The sequence below is a fragment of the Nansenia antarctica genome, assembly GCF_963989245.1.
Source record: "Nansenia antarctica genome assembly, chromosome: 6".
Lineage (NCBI taxonomy): Eukaryota > Metazoa > Chordata > Actinopteri > Argentiniformes > Microstomatidae > Nansenia > Nansenia antarctica.
Genome location: NC_137676.1, coordinates 52,828,146 through 52,838,145, shown reverse-complemented (window position 1 = coordinate 52,838,145; position 10,000 = coordinate 52,828,146). Strand labels below are relative to the sequence as shown.

Sequence of the window (10,000 nt, the reverse complement as noted above, 5' to 3'; positions counted from 1 at the left end):
GTAGGTGTGTTTGCGTGTGTGTCTGTGTGTCTGTGTGTGTACGTGTGTCTATGCGTGTGTCCGCGTCGGTGTGTCTGTTCTAGGTCCACATTCGTGTGTGTGTGTGTGTATGCGTGCCTGTGTGGAACAATGAGGGTTTGTGTGTGCTGTCTTCACACCATGCTCCTCCGAGGCCCCTCTCTCTATCAAATCATGACCAGAAGATGTTGGGTTTGTTTTCTAAAGCCCTTAGCGGCTCCGTGCTGTAGTCAGTGTCCACATTCAACGGACGGACAAAGGCACATTGTCTGCTTGTTTTCCGGGGGGCTCTCTCCCTGGAGACAGGGTCACATGTGGGGCAAACAACCTCCAACCCTCTCTAAAACACACGCGTGGGGCGGGGGGGGGTCTGACATAAGGGAAGAAGAGACGTTTCTGGTTCCGACAGGCTCCTAAGGGGGCACGCCTCCCACAGAGTGTCTAAGCCGTGATGTCTCTAGCCCCGGGAAGGGATCCGGATGTTTTCTGAATAGCTCTGGATTTCCGGATCCTGAGGGTGCGGGGGGGAACTAAAAATAACAGTTGACCCGCTAGCTCATACCTATCCGATCCTTTCCGCAGCAACGAAGACTTCCTCACAGGGAGGTCGGGAGGTGTTTTGGGGGGGGGGTGTCGACGCTTCCCTGAGATGCGAGAAGTGGCGGGATTTGAACTGGGGTTTCCGGCATGTTACATTTGACAACCCTAGCCTGCTAAGCTAAAGCCAGTGCCTTGGTTTGGACAGGCAAAATGCAAAGTGTTCCGGTCGAAAGCATCAAGGTCATACTCGTCACACAATCGTGGTTCCAAACCGCTTCTATTCCACTTCCAAACCTATGTTGGCTAACACAGCTGTCGTCTAATCCAGTTGTTCATAAACCCTGGAATGCTAGTCTTCCCTGCCATTGCTTACACAAGCCCCCCCCCCCCCGCCATCCTAAAATAGGAAACCAATTAAGAACAAGCAGAGGAGTATGGGAGGGAGGATTGGGGGGGTTAAAAGGAGGGAAAATTAACCCACTTTTCTCGTTTCTTTTCTCTTCCTTTTTCTTAATTAGTGTTAGCATTCCAATGAACGGGTTGATCGAGTTGGGAGATTGGATTGATGGCTTTTAGCTTCCGAAGCGCACTGCCGAGGACTTTTATAATAAGGAGCGGCTGGCTCGCTGACAATCTTCTCCAAATGATACACACCACGCCAGACCAGCTCCCGGAAAAAGCTATAGGCCGAGATAGACTGTTTGTCCTCTCCCTCTCTCCCTCACTCTCTCCCTCTCTTTTTCTCTTCCTCTCTCCCTCCCTCCCTCTCTTTCCCTCCCTCTTTCTCCCTCTCTTTCCCTCTCTCTTTCCCTCCCTCTCTCTGACCCACCCTGTCTCTCTCCCTCCCTCCCTCCCTCTCTCCCTCTCTCTCTCTCTCTCCCTCTCTCCGCTCTCTCTCCCTCCATCTCTCTCTTTCACTCTCTCCCTCCCTCCCCCTCTCTCTCCCTCTCTCCTCTCTTTCTCTCTCTCCGTCTCTCTCCTTCCCTCTCTCTTCCTCAACTCCTCCCTATCCCCGTCTCTCTCATCCTCCCCCCTCTCCGTCCCCTCCTTTGGTAGCATAGCGCTCAACTGCTGTTTGCCTATTAGGGAATTGGGGCCGGGCCTTTTGTTGTTCCAAAGAACTTTCCCTGATTAAGTCATTCATTAAATGTAATCAATATGTGATCTGTGTTGAAATAAGGCAGCTCTTCATCCGGAGAGGAACGATGAACTTGAAGTAGAAGACAAAAGGGGGTATATTACAGTTGGTTGAGGAGGAGGGGTTTGTTTGGGGTGGCCAAATGGTACTGTTTAATACGCCATGGAAACAGCTGAGAGCAAATCATCAGTGATCACCATTAGTCATCGGATGGCCTCAACACTGATGATGGGTCTAAACTTCGTACCATTGTTAATCGCTACGATAGAAAATAATTGGAACTTGGCTGCGCCGGCCGAACTCATTAGCGGAGGAGTAAAAACCGAGCCAACTTTTTAATGAAAAGGCATTTAGCTGGGCGATACCTCATACGACGCTCACACCTGCTGTCCCCCCGATGGCATTAAGGGATGAATCAATTCAGGACGTGTTCGGAAACTCTGAAACTTTTGGTTCCAACTTTCGAGAGCTTTTTTCCCCCCCCTTATTTTCACAGAAGACCGTAAAGAAGCCACACTGTCTGAGTCTGTAAATCGGACTGGGTGTCGTACTGTTCCGACAGCAACTCAGACAGCGTGGCTTCTTTACGGTCCGCTGTGAATAGGAAAATAAAAAAGCTCTCGAAAGTTGGAACCAAAGTTTTTGAGTTTCCGAACTTTTTGTTGTTGTTGTTGTAACACAAGCAGACTAATACCATTCTAAACAATACCCACCTGCAGGCACACCTATGGTGCAACACATACTAGACTTATATCTGATGAGGCAGTTGTTTAGAGCAGTTATTTTAACAAACAAGTTTGATGTTTCTTTTAATGATACAACACAAGATAACTGTTAACGTAACAAGGCCATCATACAGCCATAACTACTGTGGGCTACATTATAATACATCATTTGGGCAACAACAACGTTCCGAAAGTGAGTGATGTCAGCCAACCTTTCGTGAGCTTAGAATGATAAGGTTCTATCTCCGTTTAGGGTCGTTTTTACCTTCCATTATGTTTTGTGAGATGGAACCTTTGTATTTTATTAATTACTAACTCAAAAATGTCAACATTTTAAAAATAACACCACACAGGCATTATTAAACACCTAATGGATCAGATTATGTAACAAATGGAGATAGAACCTTATAATTCTAAAGTCACGCTTTACCATAATACATGAATGCATTTTAAGAGATCAGGGCCATAGTCGTTGTTTCTCCTTTTGGTGGGGGCCAGAAGAACTATGTGACACGGTCTGTGAAAAGGTCCACATGCCAACAATTCTCAAGTCGCGCAAACAAGCCAAAAAGCTTTGTTTGAATGTGTCTTTAGCATGTTGATGTTCTATCAGCATGTTGTGTGTTGCTGTGCTAAACATGCAGCTAGATGTTCATAGGAATAGTTCATGTTCCTTTTTAGCAGCTGTTTTGCATGTTGATTTGCATGTTTTGCCTTTTGCTAGCGACTAGCAGCTGTTTTGCATGTGGTTTCTCCGGTATTTGGTTTTGAGGTGGACCAACATTCAAATCTTCTTCTTTTTTCAGATTTCAATGTACGACACACATCATGACACATTTTTAACCAGACCCTGTCAAATATGTTGGACAAGCAGAGAGTCTAGCCAAGGGTTTAGAATCCGTTGAGCCTCTTATTGTGATTGGTTGGCGTGCCAGTGGTTATGCCTATGGCTGTGTCTTTATTAATCACATGACCTGACCCCTCCTGACCTCTCACAGAGCTTGTTGTATAATCATGTTTGAACTCTGTCGCCTAAAATGTCAATCTCATGGTTTTTTTCATATTTTCCCGTTTTTTTCTAAACATCATCCTCTGGATTTGTTTGTTGTGTGTCTTCTCACACAAAATCACCCCTTTAATGAATTCATTTAATTTGGTTTACATTTAAGTCATTTACAATGGGTACGTTTGTCTAAATATGTGACAAGTCATCGTAAGTAAAGCTCTCGATAAGAACAAGGGCCGTCGGCGTGTGTGGGTGTTTCTGTGTGTGTCTGTATGTGTGTGTATGTATGTGTGTGTCTGTATGTGTGTGTGTGTCTGTATGTGTATGTGTGTCTGTATGTGTGTGTGTGTCTGTATGTGTGTGTGTGTCTGTATGTGTGTGTGTGTCTGTATGTGTGTGTGTGTGTGTGTGTGTGTGTGTGTGTGTGTGTGTCTGTACATGTGTGTATCCTGTTAATGTAAAGGTTCAGCCTCTCAGTCATGGTCTGGGATCCACAGCGTTTGACACCTCCTCCTTAATCCCCATATTAAAAAATCCACTATCTGCTATATACATCATTAAAATTAATCCTATTTTCCACCACGCTGAGTTGCTCGCCTATCCCCCCCTTCCCCTCCCTGGCCCCCTTCCCTCCCCTGCCCCCCCCCCCCCCCCCACATCCCCAAATGTCAGAGTGATACTACAACAATACTGCAATCAGCAGACGGTCTCCCCCGAGGTGACCGCTACCCAACTTTTTAAAAACACTGAATTCTGCTGATTAGAGCAACACTGTTGAAAGCCTAAACAGAGGCAGAGTGGGTCTGAGTCACAGGCTTATCTATCTTCCTCTTCCCCCTCTCTTCCTCTCTCCCTCTTTCCCTCTCTTTCCCTCTCTCCCTCTCTTTCTCCCTCTCCATCTTCTTTCACTTTTACTTATTGTCCCAGATTTCCCTTCCGACCTGCTCCACCCAGCCTCGCCTGGCTCTGTATTATCGCAGTTTCACACACACACACACACACACACACACACACACACACACACAGACGGAGACACACACACACACACACACACAGAGATGGAGACACACACACACACACACACAGAGATGGAGACACAGACACACGCACACACAGACACACACAGACACACATGCACACACACACACACACGCACGCACACACACACACACAGACACACACACACACACACACACACACACACAGAGATGGAGACACAGAGACACACACACACACACAGACACACACGCGCACACACACACACACAGACAGACACAGACAGACACGCACACAGACACGCACACAGACACGCACACAGACACACAGAACACAAAGGACACAAACACACAAATCCGTCGGATACAAGCAGGCAGAAAGAACAGAGAGAGAGAGAGAGAGGGTGAGAGAGAGGGAGAGAGAGAGAGAGAGACAGAGAGAGGGAGAGAGACAGAGGTTGTGGTTTGGAGTTGTTGGAACCAGATCAGATAAATGATGAATTAGTCATTCTCTCGTCTGGAGACACGGCTCTAGGCTGAACAATACCCATCGTGCAACACCATTAACATAACAAAAGAGAACACTACCCATACACTCGCTGGGAATCTTAACACGCCTCCACTGCCATCGCTATACACTATCATATCCTATAATAGAATAACACTGTATACATACGCCATTTAGCTGACACATTTACCCAAAGCGGCTTACGTTGCCGTGAGTGCAAGTTTCAGTCTAGTCTCGACGGTCATCGAACCCACAATCTAATTCTTGTTAGTGCCATGCTGTACCAAGTGAACCACAGAGGACCTACACTCACTGAGCACTATAAGGAACACTATACTAATACTGGGTAACCCCCCCCCCCCACACACACACTTTTCTCTCAAAACAACCTCAATTATTTGTGGCGTTGATTCCACAAGATGTCGGAAACATTCCTTTGAGATTCTGGTCCACGATGACATGACGGCATCCACGCAGTTCCTTGCTGATCTTTACAAGTGGACTTGTGCTGTTGTAATTATGTTTTTTTTAAATTTAAATAGTTGTTTTTAAATTGTTTAAAATTGTTGTTTTTACCTATTGTATTTGTGCTTCGCAATGTTGTGTTTTTTAAATTGAAATAGCTGTTTTAAATTGTTTTAAACGGCTGCTTACCTATTGTAAAGCACTTTGATGTAAAGTGCTATACAAATAAAGTTATTATTATTATTATTATTATTATTATTATTTCAAGCTGTGAATCTCCCGTTCTACCCCGTCCCAAAGGTGTTCTGTTTGTATTCAGATCCGGTGACTTGGGAAGGCCACTGAAGAACACTGAACTCGTTGTCATGTTCATGAAACCGGTTTGAGACGACTTTTGCTTTGTGACTTTTTGCTTTTTGCATTATCATGTCGGAAGTAGCCGTTAGAAGATGGAGGGATGAAGGGATGAAGGGATGAAGGGATGCACATGGTCAGCAACGATACTCAAATAGGCTGTGGCGTTCAAGCGGTGATTGATTGGTATTGACGGGCCCAAAGTGTGCCAAGAAAACATTCCACACACCATGACACCACCTGAATGAATAAGAAGGTGGACAGGTGTTCCTAATAAAGTGTTCAGCGAGTGTACAAATCACACACCCTCGGAATCTGAAAATACCTGCTGTAGAATAGCACAATCCGCCTCTAAAGGAGAAAACGCAACCTGTCTCTGCAGCGTCCATGTACCAGGGGAGGCTGGCGGAGAAACCTGTCTCTGCAGCGTCCATGTACCAGGGGAGGCTGGCGGAGGGAGACATCGGAGGACGGGCTCGTTGGAATGCACGCGACGGAATCAGGAAGAGTATCAAATGCAAGGGTTTCCATTCCATGCATGACAATGTATATCATTCCATAATTTTATGTTTTTTTTTATGTTTTTGCCTCTTATATTTTGATATTAAAATAGAATATATATATGTTACTGTACATGTGGGAAAACTAGGGTTAGGGTTAGGTGCTACGGTGACTTGAAAGCCTAAACAGAGGCAGAGTGGGTCTGAGTCACAGGCTTATCTATCTTCCTCTTCCCCCTCTCTTCCTCTCTCCCTCTTTCCCTCTCTTTCCCTCTCTCCCTCTCTTTCTCTCTCTCCATCTTCTTTCGCTTTTACTTATTGTCCCAGATTTCCCTTCCGACCTGCTCCACCCAACCCTAACCATACCCCTAACCCTATCACCCTAGCCCTAGTTTTCCCACATGTACCGTATTCTCACATGTACCGTAACATATAGGGAGAATATATATATATATATATATATATAGACATATTCTATATGTCTTCTTATAATGCACCCTAAATGGAGCTCACCCCCAGCAAAAGTATCTCACACAATTGTACTTGTGCTTTGAGTATAGCATAACCCATAACAGAACCCATCTGGTGTCGTGTGAGGCTTGGGTGGTTACAACAGACTGCAGCTGTTCGAGCCCAGTACCAACACAACTAGTTCAGTTGCCTGGATTGACGACAAACAGTCCAAAGTCGTACCATGTTGCTACCTATTTAAAAAAATATCATAAAAATAGAGGAGATATAAGATGTGGTTGCGTTCATGTAACACTGTCACTTTCCCCACACACCCATGCGTGCACTCACAAACTGCTGGCTCGCTGACATTCTCCTACCAATTATACACACAGACAAGCTCCCTAAAACAGCTATAGGCCTCGATAAAGACAGTTTATTATCTCCCCCTCTCCCCCCCTCTTTCTCTCTCTCTCTCCCACTCCCCCTATCCCTCTCTCCCTCTCCCTCTCTCCCTCTCCCACTCCCCCTATCCCTCTCTCCCTCTCTCGCCCTCTCCCTCTCTCCCTCTCTCCCTCCCCCCCCCCCCCCTCTCTCTCTCTCTCTCTCTCTCTCTCTCTGTCTCCCTCTCCTCTCCATCTCCCCCTCTCTCTCTCCCTCTCCCTCCCTCCCTCCCTCTCCCTCCCTCGGTTTTTGGATTATGTCATTTGATACAGAGAGCTGCTTGCGCAAATTGGAAGCCACACCATTTCAGATGAGGAAGATATACCGGCCGACCGTGTCCACACACAGCCGGAGCATTTTCCGTCAAACTGCCTGGTGTGACAGAAACCATACAAACACACACACACACACACACACAGATGCACACAGACACACGCACGCACGCACACACACACACACACACACACACACACACACACACACACACACACACACACACACACACACACACACTCCAAAATGTGGAACCACTCCCCATACTTCATCTGGATGTTATCATTCTCCCAAAATAGCTCGTTCCCCAGGTGATCATGGATCCTCCAAAACAGACGCCTGTCGTTTAGATTCATAACACCTCCTTAAGAAACGCTTCATTCTGAGGGAGACGAGGCCTCAGAGAGACAGACTCTACAGTAGCTGTTGGCCTGGCTAGGGGAGGGGGGGGGGGGGTGGTTATCAGCGCTGATGGCTCAATTCCTCCCTCCCTCCCTTTCTCCCTCCCTCGTAATTTCCTATTGCTTTTGGACCGCGCCCAAATCGGCCCCGGCTCTGGATAATACGAACGGCCAGTCTGTGGAGGTGGATTCATTAAGAGTATTAACGCATTTATTTATGGCACACACACAGGCAGGCAGAGGCACACACACAGGCACAGGGGCAGGCAGGCACGCACACACACACACACACACACACACACACACACACACACACACACACACACACACACACAATCGTGGGTTAAGAGGGAAGGTTCAGCTCTGCTGGTGGATGAAGTGATAATATGGTGCATTCTGGGAAAGACGGCCTCTGCAGTTTCTGATGACGTCAGTACTCTACACAGGAGGGTCCTGGGGTCAGACCTTGGTTTTAATACAGGACGGGGTCTGCTTCAGAACGGGTCGAAGTCCTATCGGATCGCGTCGGTTGCGTCGTTTCGAACACGCTTACTCCTGCTTACTAGGCCCTAAGAACTTTCAGAAAAGTTAGGTGAGCGAGTGAAACTAAAAAGAAAAAAGACAGCCATTATTAACCTCTCTCTCGCTCACACTCTCCTGCGTACGTGTGTGTGTGTGTGTGTGTGTGTGTGTGTGTGTGTGTGTGTGTGTGTGTGTGTGTGGAGAAACCCCCCCGCCCCCTCCCTCTCTTTCTGCCCCGCTCCTCACCGCCGCTTACATAGAGCGCACATAGAATAACAGCTCGTGATTAATGGCAGCGGAGATCGGACGAAAAGGGAGAAAAAAAAAACACTGTGTGTATGCTTAAATCCCCCTGGTTACCGTATTACCCTTATACTGCCCGACCCTAACACACACACACACACACACACACACACACACACACACACACAAAGCATAGCTTGCATAAAAGGAACATGAGTAATTGTCCTCCCACACTACAGTACAGGTATTTATGGAACACGCTAAGTTTCAGCGTGTTATATAACAAATGACATGACTATCGCCATCAACTCTGCCGGGGGAGGGAAGGGCTGATCACAGAGTGAGCCAACCGGGTCGACAACACGACTATAAATACCAAGTACCCTGTTTGTTCCCCCCTCAACATCAAACCAACAAAGCAGCAACCAGGCAATTTGCACTGGGTCAGTCCCCTGGGATGCATACAGCGGCGCGTTCCGCTACGCTGCACCGGACGACACCCAACTCCCGACAAAAAGCTGTAAATCACTCTCCTCCGTGGCCCCTGCGCTGTTGTACTGCAGGTTTTCTCTCATCGAATCCTAACGGCGGGACGCTAGTTAGCGTGAAGTACCTCTTGTCAATGATATCAGGCCCCGCGGCGCTGACAGACCTAGCGTATTAGCTCTGGGTCAGTTCCCTGGAGCAGTCGATTGATGAACCAATACAGCGAGAGAGGTGTCTGCACATCAAGTGACAAGGCAGAGGGGAGGAAAAACCTTGTTTCCCTAGCCTCTGTCACGGCTACGGAACTACGGGGTTGTGTAACTCATGATTATCCTAGCGAGATCGAATGGATTCACGCTTCACGCCTCTGATTCCGGGTCAGACTGGGTTCTTGTCTCCTTAAGCCCGTCGAGAGAGGTTTTGAGAAATAGAGCCCACGTACCTACGGCTGGCCACATGTCGAGGTGTCCTCGGGCAAGGCACTGAACCCCAAATTGCTCCCGATGAGCGGGCGGGTGGCCGCCTTGCATGATAGCTTGCCTACCTCGCCATTGGTGTGTGAATGTGTGTGTGAATGGGTGAATGAGAGGCCATTGTAAAGCGCTTTGGAATAAGGCGCTATATAAGTCAGTCCGTCTCCCATAGAAGGACAGACACCTGATCCTGGAGTATGTTTAAACTGGCTTTTACCTCACCAGCCTTTTAAGGCCGATTGTTGGAAAACTCTCTCAGTGCGATCCTGCGTGCTCCGACACCGGCGCAGGGGCTACTGAAAGAATGAATGGAACTTTCCAGCAGGTTCGAGCACACCTTCCATTTACAACATTTTTAACCGTTTAGATTCAGATGCTTTTATCCGCGACTGACAATCCGAGATTCCAGGAGGAACTTCGGGTTAAGTGCCTTACTCAAAGGGTACATTAGTGGTGGTG

The 10,000-nt window shown here is 47.4% G+C and overlaps 1 protein-coding gene across 1 annotated transcript in view; it reads right to left on the bottom strand.

The window, feature by feature from the left end:
- The window catches only part of mtnr1aa (melatonin receptor 1A a), a gene marked incomplete at both ends in the record, with an annotated part of 43,755 nt that overhangs the window by 13,106 nt on the left and 20,649 nt on the right, over nt 1-10,000 (bottom strand). The gene's annotated exons all lie outside the window — the stretch shown is intronic.